The sequence below is a fragment of the Hyla sarda genome, chromosome 10, assembly GCF_029499605.1.
Source record: "Hyla sarda isolate aHylSar1 chromosome 10, aHylSar1.hap1, whole genome shotgun sequence".
NCBI classification, from domain to species: Eukaryota; Metazoa; Chordata; class Amphibia; order Anura; family Hylidae; genus Hyla; species Hyla sarda.
Genome location: NC_079198.1, coordinates 126066027 through 126079621, shown reverse-complemented (window position 1 = coordinate 126079621; position 13595 = coordinate 126066027). Strand labels below are relative to the sequence as shown.

The 13595-nt window shown below is 44.7% G+C and overlaps 1 protein-coding gene across 4 annotated transcripts in view; it reads right to left on the bottom strand.

Annotated features, from left to right (window-relative positions):
- Positions 1-13595, bottom strand: part of MSANTD2 (Myb/SANT DNA binding domain containing 2) — a 193885-nt gene that overhangs the window by 148362 nt on the left and 31928 nt on the right. Inside the window, exon 6 of one of the 4 annotated variants that reach the window (XR_008848183.1) lies at positions 13094-13319. The exons of the other annotated variants lie outside the window; for them this stretch is intronic. The gene's annotated coding sequence lies outside the window, so the exon portion shown is untranslated. Of the gene's footprint in view, positions 1-13093; positions 13320-13595 lie in introns of those variants that run through there. 4 annotated transcript variants of the gene reach the window in all.

Below are 13595 nucleotides of genomic sequence, written 5' to 3'. Positions count from 1 at the left end.
TATAATACAGGATATAACTCAGGATCAGTACAGGATAAGTAATGTAATGTATGTACACAGTGACCTCACCAGCAGAATAGTGAGTACAGCTCTGGAGTATAATACAGGATATAACTCAGGATCAGTACAGGATAAGTAATGTAATGTATGTACACAGTGACCTCACCAGCAGAATAGTGAGTACAGCTCTGGAGTATAATACAGGATATAACTCAGGATTAGTACAGGATAAGTAATGTAATGTATGTGCACAGTGACCTCACCAGCAGAATAGTGAGTACAGCTCTGGAGTATAATACAGGATATAACTCAGGATCAGTACAGGATAAGTAATGTAATGTATGTACACAGTGACCTCACCAGCAGAATAGTGAGTACAGCTCTGGAGTATAATACAGGATATAACTTATTGACACACTTTGAATAAATATACACACACAACAAATAAACAAAAAGGAATCACAGTCACTTTCCCTTCTGTCACTCATCTCAGGGTTTTTAAGTCCATTTAGTTCTGTAAAATGCTGTGTCCTCTTGGTGAAATCATGATACGCCTTTTACTTCTACACGATGAGGCTATTAACCTAATTCTGTTCCATTTGTAGTGAGATCCATTGTGCGGCAGGTAACACAGAGCCGCCAGTGCATTAGGATGGCAGCGAGGTGGAAGACATTGTATAGATACATGACTGTGACATGCAGTGCTCTATAACTGTGCTTCCCAACCAGGGTGCCCCCAGCTGTTGCAAAACTATGCAACAGCTGGAGGCACCCTGGTTGGGAAGCACTGCTCTATAATAAGAAAACACATCGGTAACAATTACATTATCAGAGCCCTGACGTGCCAGCTATATATACAGCCCAGGTGACATTTGGACACAACAGAATTTATTAAAAAAAAATTCTCCACTTTTCAGTAAAATAAACATGATTGACACTACAAATCAATTTCACACTTAATATTCGTATTGTTAAAGGGATACTCCGATGGAAAACAATTTTTTTTTATTTTAATTCAACTGGTGCCAGAAAGTTAAACAGATTTGTAAATTACTTCTATTAAAAAAATCTTAATCCTGCCAGTACTTGTTAGCAGCTGTATACTAGAGAGGAAAGTCTTTTATTTTTGAATTTCTTTTCTGTCTTACCAGAGTGCTCTCTGCTGACACCTCTGTCCATGTCAGGAAGTGTCCAGAGCAGAATAGGTTTGCTATGGGGATATGCTCCTGCTCTGGACAGTTCCTGACATGGACAGAGGTGTCAGCAGAGAGCACTGTGGTTAGACTGGAAAGAACAACTCGACTTCCTAGTAGTATACAGCAGCTGATAAGTACTGGGAGGATTAAGATATATATATATATATATATATATATATATATATATATATGTGTGTGTGTGTAATTTACAAATCTGTATAACATTCTGGCATCAGTTGATTTGTAAACATTTTCTTTTCTCTGGAGTACCCTTTTAACTTAACCCCTTAAGGACCCAGCCCAAATATACCTTAAGGACCCGGCCATTTTTTGAACATCTGACCACTTTCACTTTAAGCATTAATAACTCTGGAATGCTTTTACCTTTCATTCTGATTCAGAGATTGTTTTTTCGTGACATATTCTACTTTATGTTAGTGGTAAAATTTTGTCGATACTTGTATCATTTGTTGGTGAAAAATTCAAAAATTTGATGAAAAAATTTAAAATTTTGCATTTTTTTTTATCTTTGAAGCTCACTGCTTGTAAGGAAAATGGATATTCCAAATAAATTATACATTGATTCACATATACAATATGTCTACTTTATGTTTGCATCATAAAATTGACGTGTTTTTACTTTTGGAAGACACCAGAGGGCTTCAAAGTTCAGCAGCAATTTTCCAATTTTTCACAAAATTTTCAAAATCGGAATTTTTCATGGACCAGTACAGGTTTGAAGTGGATTTGAAGGGCCTTCATATTAGAAATACCCCACATATGACCCCATTATAAAAACTGCACCCCTCAAAGTATTCAAAATGACATTCAGTAAGTGTGTTAACCCTTTAGGTGTTTCACAGGAATAGCAGCAAAGTGAAGGAGAAAATTCAAAATCTTCATTTTTTACACTCGCATGTTCTTGTAGACCCAGTTTTTGAATTTTTACAAGGGGTAATAGATGAAAAATCACCCCAAAATTTGTAACCCAATTTTCTCGAATAAGGAAATACCTCATATGTGTATGTCAAGTGTTCGGCGGGTGCTGTAGAGGGCTCAGAAGGGAAGGAGCGACAATGGGATTTTGGAGAGGGAATTTTGCTGAAATGGTTTTTGGGGGGCATGTCACATTTAGGAAGCCCCTTTGGTGCCAGAACAGCAGAAAACCCCGACATGGCATACCATTTTGGAAACTAGACCCCTCAAGGCACGTAACAAGGGGTCCAGTGAGCCTTAACACCCCACAGGTGTTTGACGACTTTTCGTTAAAGTCGGATGTGTAAATGAAAAAAAAAATGTTTTCACTAAAGTGCAGTTTTTCCCCCAAATTTACCATTTTTACAAAGGGTAATGGGAGAAAATGCCCCCCCAAATTTGTAACCCCATCTCTTCTGAGTATGGAAATACCCCATGTTAGGATGTAAAATGCTTTGCGGTTGAACTACAATGCTCAGAAGAGAAGGAGTCACATTTGGCTTTTTGAAAGCAACTTTTGCTGAAATGGTTTTTTGGGGGCATGTCGCATTTAGGAAGCCCCTGTGGTGCCAAAACAGCAAAAAATACCCACATGGCATACTATTTTTGAAACTACACCCCTCAAGGAACGTAACAAGGGGTCCGCTGAGCCTTAACACCCCACAGGTGTTTGCCGACTTTTCGTTAAAGTTGGATGTGTAAATGAAAAAACATTTTTTTTTTTACTAAAATGCAGTTTTTCCCCTAAATTTTACATTTTTACAAGGGGTAATAGGAGAAAATGACCCCCAAAATTTGTAACCCCATTTCTTCTGAGTATGGAAATACACCATGTGTGGACGTCATGGGCTCTGCTTGCGAACTACAATGCTCAGAAGAGGAGGAGCGCCATTGAGCTTTTGGAAAGAGAATTAGTTTGGAATGGTAGTCAGGGGCCATGTGCGTTTACAAAGCCCCCCGTGGTGCCAGAACAGTGGACCCCCCTACATGTGACCCCATTTTGGAAAGTACACGACTCACAGAATTTAATAAGGGATGCATTGAGTATTTACACCCCACAGATATTTGGAACAGTGGGCTGTGCAAATGAAAAATTTTATTTTTCATTTTTATGGACCACTGTTCCAAAAATCTGTCAGACACCTGTGGGGCGTAAATTCTCAATGTACCCCTTATTACATTACGTGAGGGGTGTAGTTTCCAAAATGGGGTCACATGTGTCGGGGGTCCATTGTTCTGGCACTATGGGGGCTTTGAAAACACATGTGGCCTTCAATTCCGGACAAATTTTCTCTACAAAATCCCAATGGCGCTCCTTCTCTTCTGAGCATTGTAGTTCGCCCGCAGAGCACTTTAAATTCACATATGGGGTATGTTCTTACTCAGAAGAGATGGGGTTACAAATTTTGGGGGGCTCTTTTCCTATTTTCCCTTGTGAAAATGAAAAATTTAGGGTAACACCAGCATTTTAGGGAAAAAAATATAATTTTTTTCATTTTCCCATCCAACTTTAATGAAAATTCGTCAAACACCTGTGGGGTGTTCAGGCTCACTATACCCCTTGTTACGTTCCGTGGGGGGTGTAGTTTCCAAAATGGGGTCACATGTGGGAATTTTTTTTTCATTTGCGTTTGTCAGAACCGCTATAAAATCAGCCACCCCTGTGCAAATCACCAATTTAGGCCTCAAATGTACATGGTGCGCTCTCACTCCTGAGCCTTGTTGTGCGTCTGCAGAGCATTTTACGCCCACATCTGGGGTATTTCCGTACTCAGGAGAAATTGTGTTACAAATTTTGGGGGTCTTTTTTTCCATTTACCGCTTGTGGAAATAAAAAGTATGGGGCAACACCAGCATGTTAGTGTAAAATGTTTTATTTTTTTTTTAAACTAACAGGCTGGTGTAGCCCCCAACTTTTCCTTTTCACAAGCGGTAAAAGGAAAAAAAGACCCCCAAAATTTGTAGTGCAATTTCTCCAGAGTACGGCGATACCCCATATATGGCCCTAAACTGTTTCCTTGAAATACGATAGGGCTCCGAAGTAACAGAGCACCATGCGCATTTGAGGACTAAATTAGGGACTTGCATAGGGGTGGACATAGGGGTATTCTACGCCAGTGATTCCCAAACAGGGTGCCTCCAGCTGTTGCTAAACTCCCAGCATGCCTGCACAGTCAGTGGCTGTCCAGAAATGCTGGGAGTTGTTGTTTTGCAACAGCTGGAGGCTCCGTTTTGGAAACCCTGCCGTACAAGACGTTTTAAATAGTTTATTGGGGGGGGGGGGGGGGGGAGAGGGGTGGACAGTGTAAGGGGTGTATATGTAGTGTTTTACCCTTTATTATGTGTTAGTGTAGTGTTTTTAGGGTACATTCACACTGGCGGGTTACTGTGAATTTCCCGCTAGGAGTTTGCGCTGCGGCGAAAAATTTGCCGCAGCCCAAACTTGAAGCAGGAAATTTACTGTAAACCCGCCAGTGTGAATGCTCCCTGTACGTTCACATGGGGGGGCAAACCTCCAGCTGTTTCAAAACTACAACTCCCAGCATGTACTGACAGACCGTGCATGCTGGAAGTTGTACTTTTGCAACAGCTGGAGGCACACTGGTTGGAAAACCTTCAGTTAGGTTCTGTTACCTAACTCAGTATTTTCCAACCAGTGTGCCTCCAGCTGTTGCAAAACTACAACTCCCAGCATGTACTAATCACAGAAGGGCATGCTGGGAGATGTAGTTATGCAACAGCTGGAGGTACCCAACTACAACTCCCAGCATGCCGAGACAGCTGTTTGGGCATGCTGGAATATGTAGTTTTGCAACAGCTGGAGGGCTGCAGTTTGAGACCACTATACAATGGTCTCTAAACTATATCCCTCCAGATCTTGCAAAACTACAACTCCTAGCATGCCCACATAGCTGTTTGCTTTCTGGGCATGCTGGGAATTGCAGTTTTGCAACATCTGGAGAGCTACAGTTTTTAGAGAACACTGCAAAGTGATCTCCAAACTGTGGTCCTCCAGCTGTTGCAAAACTACAACTCCCAGCATGCCCAGAAAGCAAACAGCTATGTGGGCATGCTAGGAGTTGTAGTTTTGCAAGATCTAGAGGGATATAGTTAAGGACCATTGTATAGTGGTCTCAAACTGCAGCCATCCAGCTGTTGCAAAACTACATATTCCAGCATGCCCAAACAGCTGTCTGGGCATGCTGGGAGTTGTAGTTTTGCAACATCTGGAGGGCTACAGTTAGGGACCACGGTCTCAGACTGTAGCCCTCCAGATCAACTTACCGGCTTCCGTAGGATCCCGGCAGCCGTCCTCTTCATACGCACGTGACGCCGCCCGCTGATCAACGTCGCCGCAGCCTCCGGATCGGTAAGTGGACGTCGGCGCCCGGTCCCCTTCGGTTCCCCGTTCTGCCCCGCCTATTGTGGGTGGGCAGGACGGGGAAAACGAAAGTTAACCCCCCCGCCCCCGGTCTGCTATTGGTCGTCGCCTCTGACAATCAATAGCAGACCAATAGCAGGGATAGGAGGGGTGACAATGGGTGTCTTAGACAACTGCGATCCCCCTTCTATTCCCGGTCACCGGGTCACAATAGACCCGTATGACCCGGAATCGGCGCAAATCGCAAGTGTGAATTCACTTGCTATTTGCGCCGATCGCCGACGGGGTGTGGGGGGGGGGGGGCTTACTGATGACCCCCCTGGGCATTTGCACGGGGTGCCTGCTGATTGATACGCCCTGGGTCCTTAAGTACCAGGACGTCAAGGCGTATCCATACGCCCTAGGTCCTTAAGTGGTTAAAGGGGTACTCCATTAAAAAACTATTTTTTTTAAATCAGCTGGTGCCAGAAAATTAAACAGATTTGTAAATGACTTCTATTAAAAAATCTTTATCCTTGCAGTACTTTTTAGCAGATGTATGCTACAGAGGAATTTTTTTTCTTTGTGAATTTCTTTTTTGTCTTGTCCACAGTGCTCTCTGCTGACACCTGATGCCCGTATCAGGAACTGTCCAGAGCAGGAGAAAATTCCCAGAGCAAACCTATGCTGCTCTGGACAGTTCCTGACACGGACAGAGGTTGAAAAACAAAAAATTTTCATCTGTAGCATACAGCTGCTAAAAAGTACTGGAAGGGTAAAGATTTTTTTTAATAGAAGTAATTTACAAATCTGTTTAACTTTCTGGCACAAGTTGATTTTAAAAAAAACTTTTTTTTCCACCGGAGTCTGGAGTCCTGAGGGGTGTGTTTGCAGCTTTAGCCAATCATAACTCATGTCACACTGAACTGCTCTGGGCTGTGTGTAGCAGAGTGAGGGAGGAAGTTCTCCCCTGTATGGCTTCAGATGATGTCACGCCTGCTGGGGAACGCCCCCTTCCCAGTCTGTGAATCTGACTGAGACGGAGCAGAAAATAAAGAGCAATATCAAGGTAGAAAACTAAAAAATTATAAAAATAAAGGCAGGGGGTGGTTTATCATGATGGGGGCAGTGACCTGGGAGGATTATAACATTTAACAAGATCATGAGAGGTACTTTTTAAATTGCTTAAAACAGCTGGTCATTTTGAAAGGAGCCCTAATATTGAGATGGGAATGACCCGTTAAAGAGGTCAGACGCCTTACATAGCCAGTCCTCCCCCAATACAGATGCACACTTATACGGATAGGGTGTGCATATGTTTTCTATAGGAAAAGGGGGATATGCCCCTGCCAGACCTTTTTGACTGCTTCTCCAAATGATAACAAAGGATTAGACCAGTGTTTCCTAACCAGGGTGCCTCCAGCTGTTGCAAAACTACAACTCTCAGCATGCCCGGACAGCCTTCGGCTGTCCGGACATGCTGGGAGTTGTAGTTTTGCAACAGCTGGAGGCATCCTGGTTGGGAAACACTGCATTAGACATTGAAGTCGGCATGCCTGCGTTGGGCACCCTCAAACACACAGATGGCGAGCCAGTCCTGCTGGAATCACTGGGTACAGCCGGCACAGTCTAAGGTGCAAGGGCTCCAGTATTTGTAAGCATAAAACCAATGGGTACAGAAAAACAAAGGACATGCAAATCCTCCATTGTCGCTTTTGTAGGATTCGTTCCGGCTTTTGGCTACAAGTACCTCTGGGTGCATGAAGCCTCACTCCTCATTGTAGGAGCATGACTGCCATCTGGTGGCAGGACGGAGACTTGCAGCTTAAACTCAAGCGATAGTAAGAACATTGGCCCAGACAGTATAATGCGAAAATGTATCGCAGTGCCTCGGGCTGTTTGATAAATAGGGTACAGCCTTCGCTTATGCACCTCAGTGTTTGACACATCTTGGTGCCGCGCATCCCGTTTCAGGCCCCTTTAGCATGAAGCCACATTGAGTGTCAAGTGAAGTTCAAATTGTGTCTAAAACCCAATAAATATATGTTTCAGACCAAGATGTGCCTAAATTAAAGGGGGTACTCCTGTGGGAAAACATTATTATTATTAATTTTTTTTTTTAAATGAACTGGTGCAAGAAAGTTAAACAGATTTGTAAATTACTTTAAAAAAATCTTAATCCTTCCAGTACTTATTAGCTGCTGAATACTACAGAGGAAATTCTTTTCTTTTTGGAACAGAGAGCTCTCTGCTGACATCATGATTCCATATAGCAAGATGGATAAAGCACATACCTCGGTCATATGGAGATAGACACGGGTACAGTGCAGCAGGTTTGTACCCGTCTCTCTCTCCATCCGACCGAGGTATGTGCTTTATCCATCTTGCTATATGGAATCATCTACAGTCATGGGCTTAAATGTTGGCACCCCTGGAATTTTTTCTAGAAAATGAAGTATTTCTCACAGGAAAGGATTGCAGTAACACAGGTTTTGCTATACACATGTTTATTCCCTTTGTGTGTATTGGAACTAAACCAAAAAAGGGAGGGAAAAAATGCAGACTGGACATAATGTCACCAAACTACAAAAATGGGCTGGACTAAATTATTGGCACCCTTAAGTTAATATTTGGTTGAACACCCTTTGGAAAAAATAACTGAAATCAGTCGCTTCCTATAAGCATCAATAAGCTTCTTACACCTCTCAGCCGGAATGTTGGACCACTCTTCCTTTACAAACTGCTCCAGGTCTCTTATTGGAAGGCGCCTTTTCCCAACAGTAATTATAAGATCTCTCCACAGGTGATCAATGGGATTTAGATCTGGACTCATTGCTGCCACTTCAGAACTCTCCAGCACTTTGTTGCCATGCATTTCTGGGGCTTTTTGACGTATGTTTGGGGTCATTTATGGACATTTATCAACGGGTTTAGTCAGGTTTTCTTTACTATAATTGTCACAAAATTGTCGCAACTGCGACTACACGATTTTTCGTGCGACATTTTGACTGGAAAGCGAGAAAAGCAAGTTTTCCTAAAATTTACTATGTAGTAATAATTTTAAAATGGACTACGGGTAGTCAGGTATTTATTAACTGCGAAAGTCGCAACTGCGCAAAAAAAAGTCGCAACAGCGTTAAAAATTGACTAAATTTACTCCAGCTCAAACATGGAGCAGAAAAAGCTACTACTAAAGTAAAAAAGGAAAAATTGCTTACGTGAAAGAAAATTATCAACAGGCTGAAACCAGTTGATAAATACGTCGCACATAAGCAAAAAAAAAGTAAGGAAAAAATTACTAAAAAAAAGAATACATAAGCAAACATTGATAAATGTCCCTCATTGTCCTGCTGGAAGACCCAAGATCTCGGACACAAACCCAGCTTTCTTACACTGGGCTGTACAGTGCGACCCAAAATCCATTGGTAATCCTCAGATTTCATGATGTCTTGTACACATTCAAGGCCCCCAGTGCCAGAGGCAGCGAAACAACCCAAAACATCATTGACCTCCACCATATGTCACTGTAGGTACTGTGTTCTTTTCTTTGTAGGCCTCATTCCGTTTTCGGTAAACAGTAGAATGATGGGCTTTACCAAAAAGTTCTATCTTGGCCTCATCTGTCCACAAGACGTTTTCCCAGAAGGATTTTGGCAAAATGTAGTCTTGCTTTTTTATGTTTCTGGGTCAGCAGTGGGGTCCTCCTGGGTCTCCTCCATAGTGGGGTCCTCCTGGGTCTCCTCCATAGTGGGGTCCTCCTGGGTCTCCTCCATAGTGGGGGTCCTCCTGGGTCTCCTCCATAGTGGGGGTCCTCCTGGGTCTCCTCCATAGCATTTCATTTCATTTAGACTGGATTCACATCACGTTTTTATCAATATGGGACCGCATACGGCTGGGGAAGCTAAAACCTTGGTGCTCCCGTATCCTTGCCATATGCCGCCCGTATGTAATTCATTTCAATGAGCCGACCGGAGTGAAACGCTGATTCCGGTCGGCTCATTTTTGCCCTGTATGCGGTTTTCCCACCACAAATAAAACCGTAGTCGACCACGGTTTGAGGTCAGGTGGAAAACCGCATACGGGACAAAAATGAGCCGACCGGAATCAGCGTTTCACTCCGGTCGGCTCATTGAAATGAATTACATACGGGCGGCATATGGCAGTGCAAGGTTTTAGCTTCCCCCAATGTGGTCCTGTATTAGTAAAAACGTTATGTGAACCCATCCTTAAATGTCAACAGATAGTTCGCGCTGACACTGATGCTCCCTGAGCCTGCAGGACAGCTTGAATATCTTTGGAACTTGTTTGGGGCTGCTTATCCACCATCTGGACTTTCCTGCGTTGACACATTTCATAAATTTTTCTCTTCCGTCCACGCCCAGGGAGATTAGCTACAGTGCCATGGGTTGCAAACTTCTTGATAATGTTGCGCACTGTGGACAAAGGCAAATCGAGATCTCTGGAGATGGACTTGCTGGGAGTTGTAGTTTTGCAACAGCTGGAGGCATACCGGTTGGGGAACACTGCCCTAAGGAGCCTGTATGCCTTCATGCCCAACCGTATCTCATCTTGTATCCAGGCTAGAGGAGCCTTAAGGGGAGGGCACTGTAAAGTGTGTTTACTACAGCACAATACTCTAACTATCCCAAGACATACACTGCATTGTTTTTGGCCAGGAGTAAACATGGCCCCTGACTATATGTTCGTGTAAGATATAATGGGCACAGTTGATATGCCGGCAGTCTCTGCTGTCTCACTTTCATTCTACGGTTTGCAAAAAATGACTTGGTGAATTTTTATTTATTTTTTCAACCATTTCTTGTGTAGTTACCACAGTGTGACGTCTGCTGCACGGTTCATCACTGCCGCTCATCCGACCCATCTTAAATTAAACAACCCAGCGCATCACTGTACTGCAGTCAAGTGAACTCATCCCCTATCCACAGGAGTAGCTGCTCGCAAGACATCTGACCGCTGGGAACCTCGACATCTCCGGAACGGGACCCAGTCTCGCTCAGTGAGGAGCGCGTGTCGTCTACCGGTAGACTGGCGCACTCCATTCATTTCTATGGGAGGTCCGATGATGCCCGAGAGCCAGGTCCCATTCCGGAGATTGCAGGGGGTCTGCGTCACCTCAGTTCTTTATACTGTGTTTTTCCCCCTTAAGCATCAATGACATAATGCAGTCTTTAGAAATAGGTGTCTACGAGGCCCTGGATTGTAGGTGGCAGAGCTGCCCACGTCTTGGCAAAATGCCTCCAAGTCATGCAAAGTCTTTAGTGTTGCATGACCCAGAGTGGGTCAAAGATATTAAAGGGGTACTCTGCCCCTAGACATTTTATCCTCTATCCAAAGCATAGGGGATAAGTTGTCTGATCTGGAGACTCCCGCGATCTTTGCTGCGCCACCCCAGACATCCGGACGTCGCTCCGTGCCGGATGACTGGCGATGCAAAGGCTCGTGACGTCACGGCCACACACCCTCAATGCAAGTCTATGGGAGGGGGTGTGACGGCCACCAAGCCCCCTCCCATAGACTTGCATTGAGAAGGCGCGGCCGTGACGTCATGAGCCTCCGGAGCTGCACCCAATGCTCTAAACCCTGGGTTCTCAACTTGGGGTACACGCCAGGCGCTGTCAGGGGGTACGCGAAAGCGCTGACAAATACCGGCCATGCATTGGCCAGTATTTGTCAGTGCATAGCCACGGCAGCTCACTGTACAGTAGCGTGGCCCGAGCTGCGGCTACTGTAAGTGAGCTGCGTGGTTGCCGGGGAGACGTGTGGCCTCCCCTGACGTTGCGCGGAGTTGCCGCACAGCGCAGGAGACATCACACGTCAGTGTGGCCCCGCTGAACATCCCGTGAAGGAAGGGCAACGGGACCGCAGGAGGCCAGGTAAACAACTCATGACGTCACGGCCGCCCCTTCTCAATGCAAGCCAGAGCGAAACAATTGTTACCTGTAGCACGCGCACTGGCGTCCACACCCGGCTGGATGAAATGCCTTTTTAAAGCACCTGCAAAGATAAGAAATTACAGTAAGCGGTGAGTGCCATTCCTTCTTTCTTTGTATTTTTGTATTTTGGATACTCTTCGTCTTCATAAGGAATTGAGCACCACTAACTGTTATGAGACTGACCTGGTTCATATAGGAGTCACGGGAAGCTTGGCAGTGCCGGCGAGCTTTTTCTAATCCAAGTTGAAACAACTGTATGGGACGGAGGGGGGACTGTATAGGACAGAGCACAAGGCATTAAGATGGAGGGGGAGAGGGATTATCCCTCTCCCCCTCCATCTTAATCCCCTTGCGCCATTTCCCCTTCCTATGATCCCCTTTTGCCATATCTGATAATAATGGCACAAGGGGATTAATATGGAGGAGGGGGAATAATGATACAAGGGGATTAATATGGAGGAGGGGGAATAATGACACAAGGGGATTAATATGGAGGAGGGGGAATAATGACACAAGGGGATTAATATGGAGGAGGGGGAATAATGACACAAGGGGATTAATATGGAGGAGGGGGAATAATGACACAAGGGGATTAATATGGAGGAGGGGGAATAATGACACAAGGGGATTAATATGGAGGAGGGGGAATAATGACACAAGGGGATTAATATGGAGGAGGGGGAATAATGACACAAGGGGATTAATATGGAGGAGGGGGAATAATGACACAAGGGGATTAAGATGGAGGAGGGGGAATAATGACACAAGGGGATTAATATGGAGGAGGGGGAATAATGACACAAGGGGATTAATATGGAGGAGGGGGAATAATGACACAAGGGGATTAAGATGGAGGAAGGGGGGTTGATTATCCCCTCCTCCATCTTAATCCCCTTGTGTCATTATTCCCCCTCCTCCATCTTAATCCCCTGGCGTCATTATTCCCCCTCCTCCATCTTAATCCCCTGGTGTCATTATTCCCCCCTCCCTCTGACCCCCTTTTGTCATTTTCCCCCCTCCATCTTAATCCCCTTTTGCCATTATTCCCCCTCCATCTTAATCCCCTTTTGCCATATTGGATAATAGCACAAGGGGATTAAAATGGAGGGGGAATAATGGCAAAAGGGGATCAGAGGGAGGTGGGAATAGTGGGACAGGGGGATTAAGATGGAGGGGGGGATAATAGCGCAAGGGGATTAAGATGAATGGGGGGGGGGGTGCATTAGTATAAAGGTAAGAACACGCCTTTTGTCCGCGGGTACCCCTCGCGCGCAAGTTCCACGTGAGGGGGTACCCACAAACATACTTTCAGGCCTTGGGGGGTACGGTCGCCGAAAAGGTTGAGAACCACTGCTCTAAAATGCCGGGTGCAGCAGGGAGATCTTATCCCCTATCTAAAGGATGACTGGGGGCAGAGTACCCTTTTAAAGGGGTTATACAGTAAAAGGTGACATTAGTTACTTACCTGGCAGACAGTAATGGACATGCTTAGGAAGGATCCATGCTTGTCTTGGGGCTAAATGGCTGTGTTAGGAGATTACAAAACGTTGCTGCTTTCTTTTTTGGGAAATGGCCATTTCCTGTTGGAGGTCCCTCCCTCCAACTACAAGTCTCAGGATACCTTGTTTGTAAGTGTGAGGTCAATTTTCTCCCCCCACCCATTGTAGCACAGCTGAGCTCCCCTTCCATGTTGTGCTTGAAACTACAATTCCCTGCAGCCCTGTGTAGAATGATCTTACCTCCCCTCCCAGTGGTTGCTCCATCCATTGAAGCACAGACAGGCTGCCTTTCAACACCTGACTAGTGATGTAATGTCTCGGGCCACATCCCAACCTGAGAAAAGCCCAAAACAGTCATTTTGTATGCTGCTAAATATGAACACTGGTGCACAGATCACATAAGAATTTTGAGATCACCATCAAACACAGGTACAGACAATATATTATGAACTACACTAACTTTACAGCCTGTGTAGCAGAGTCAAATAAAATAAAAAATCCTGGAATAGCCCTCTATGTTCAGAAGACCACTCCAGAACCTTCATCAATTTCTACTGTAACAACTGGAGGATCACCTTTGCCTTGTGCTTAAAAACATTGGGGGGAGATT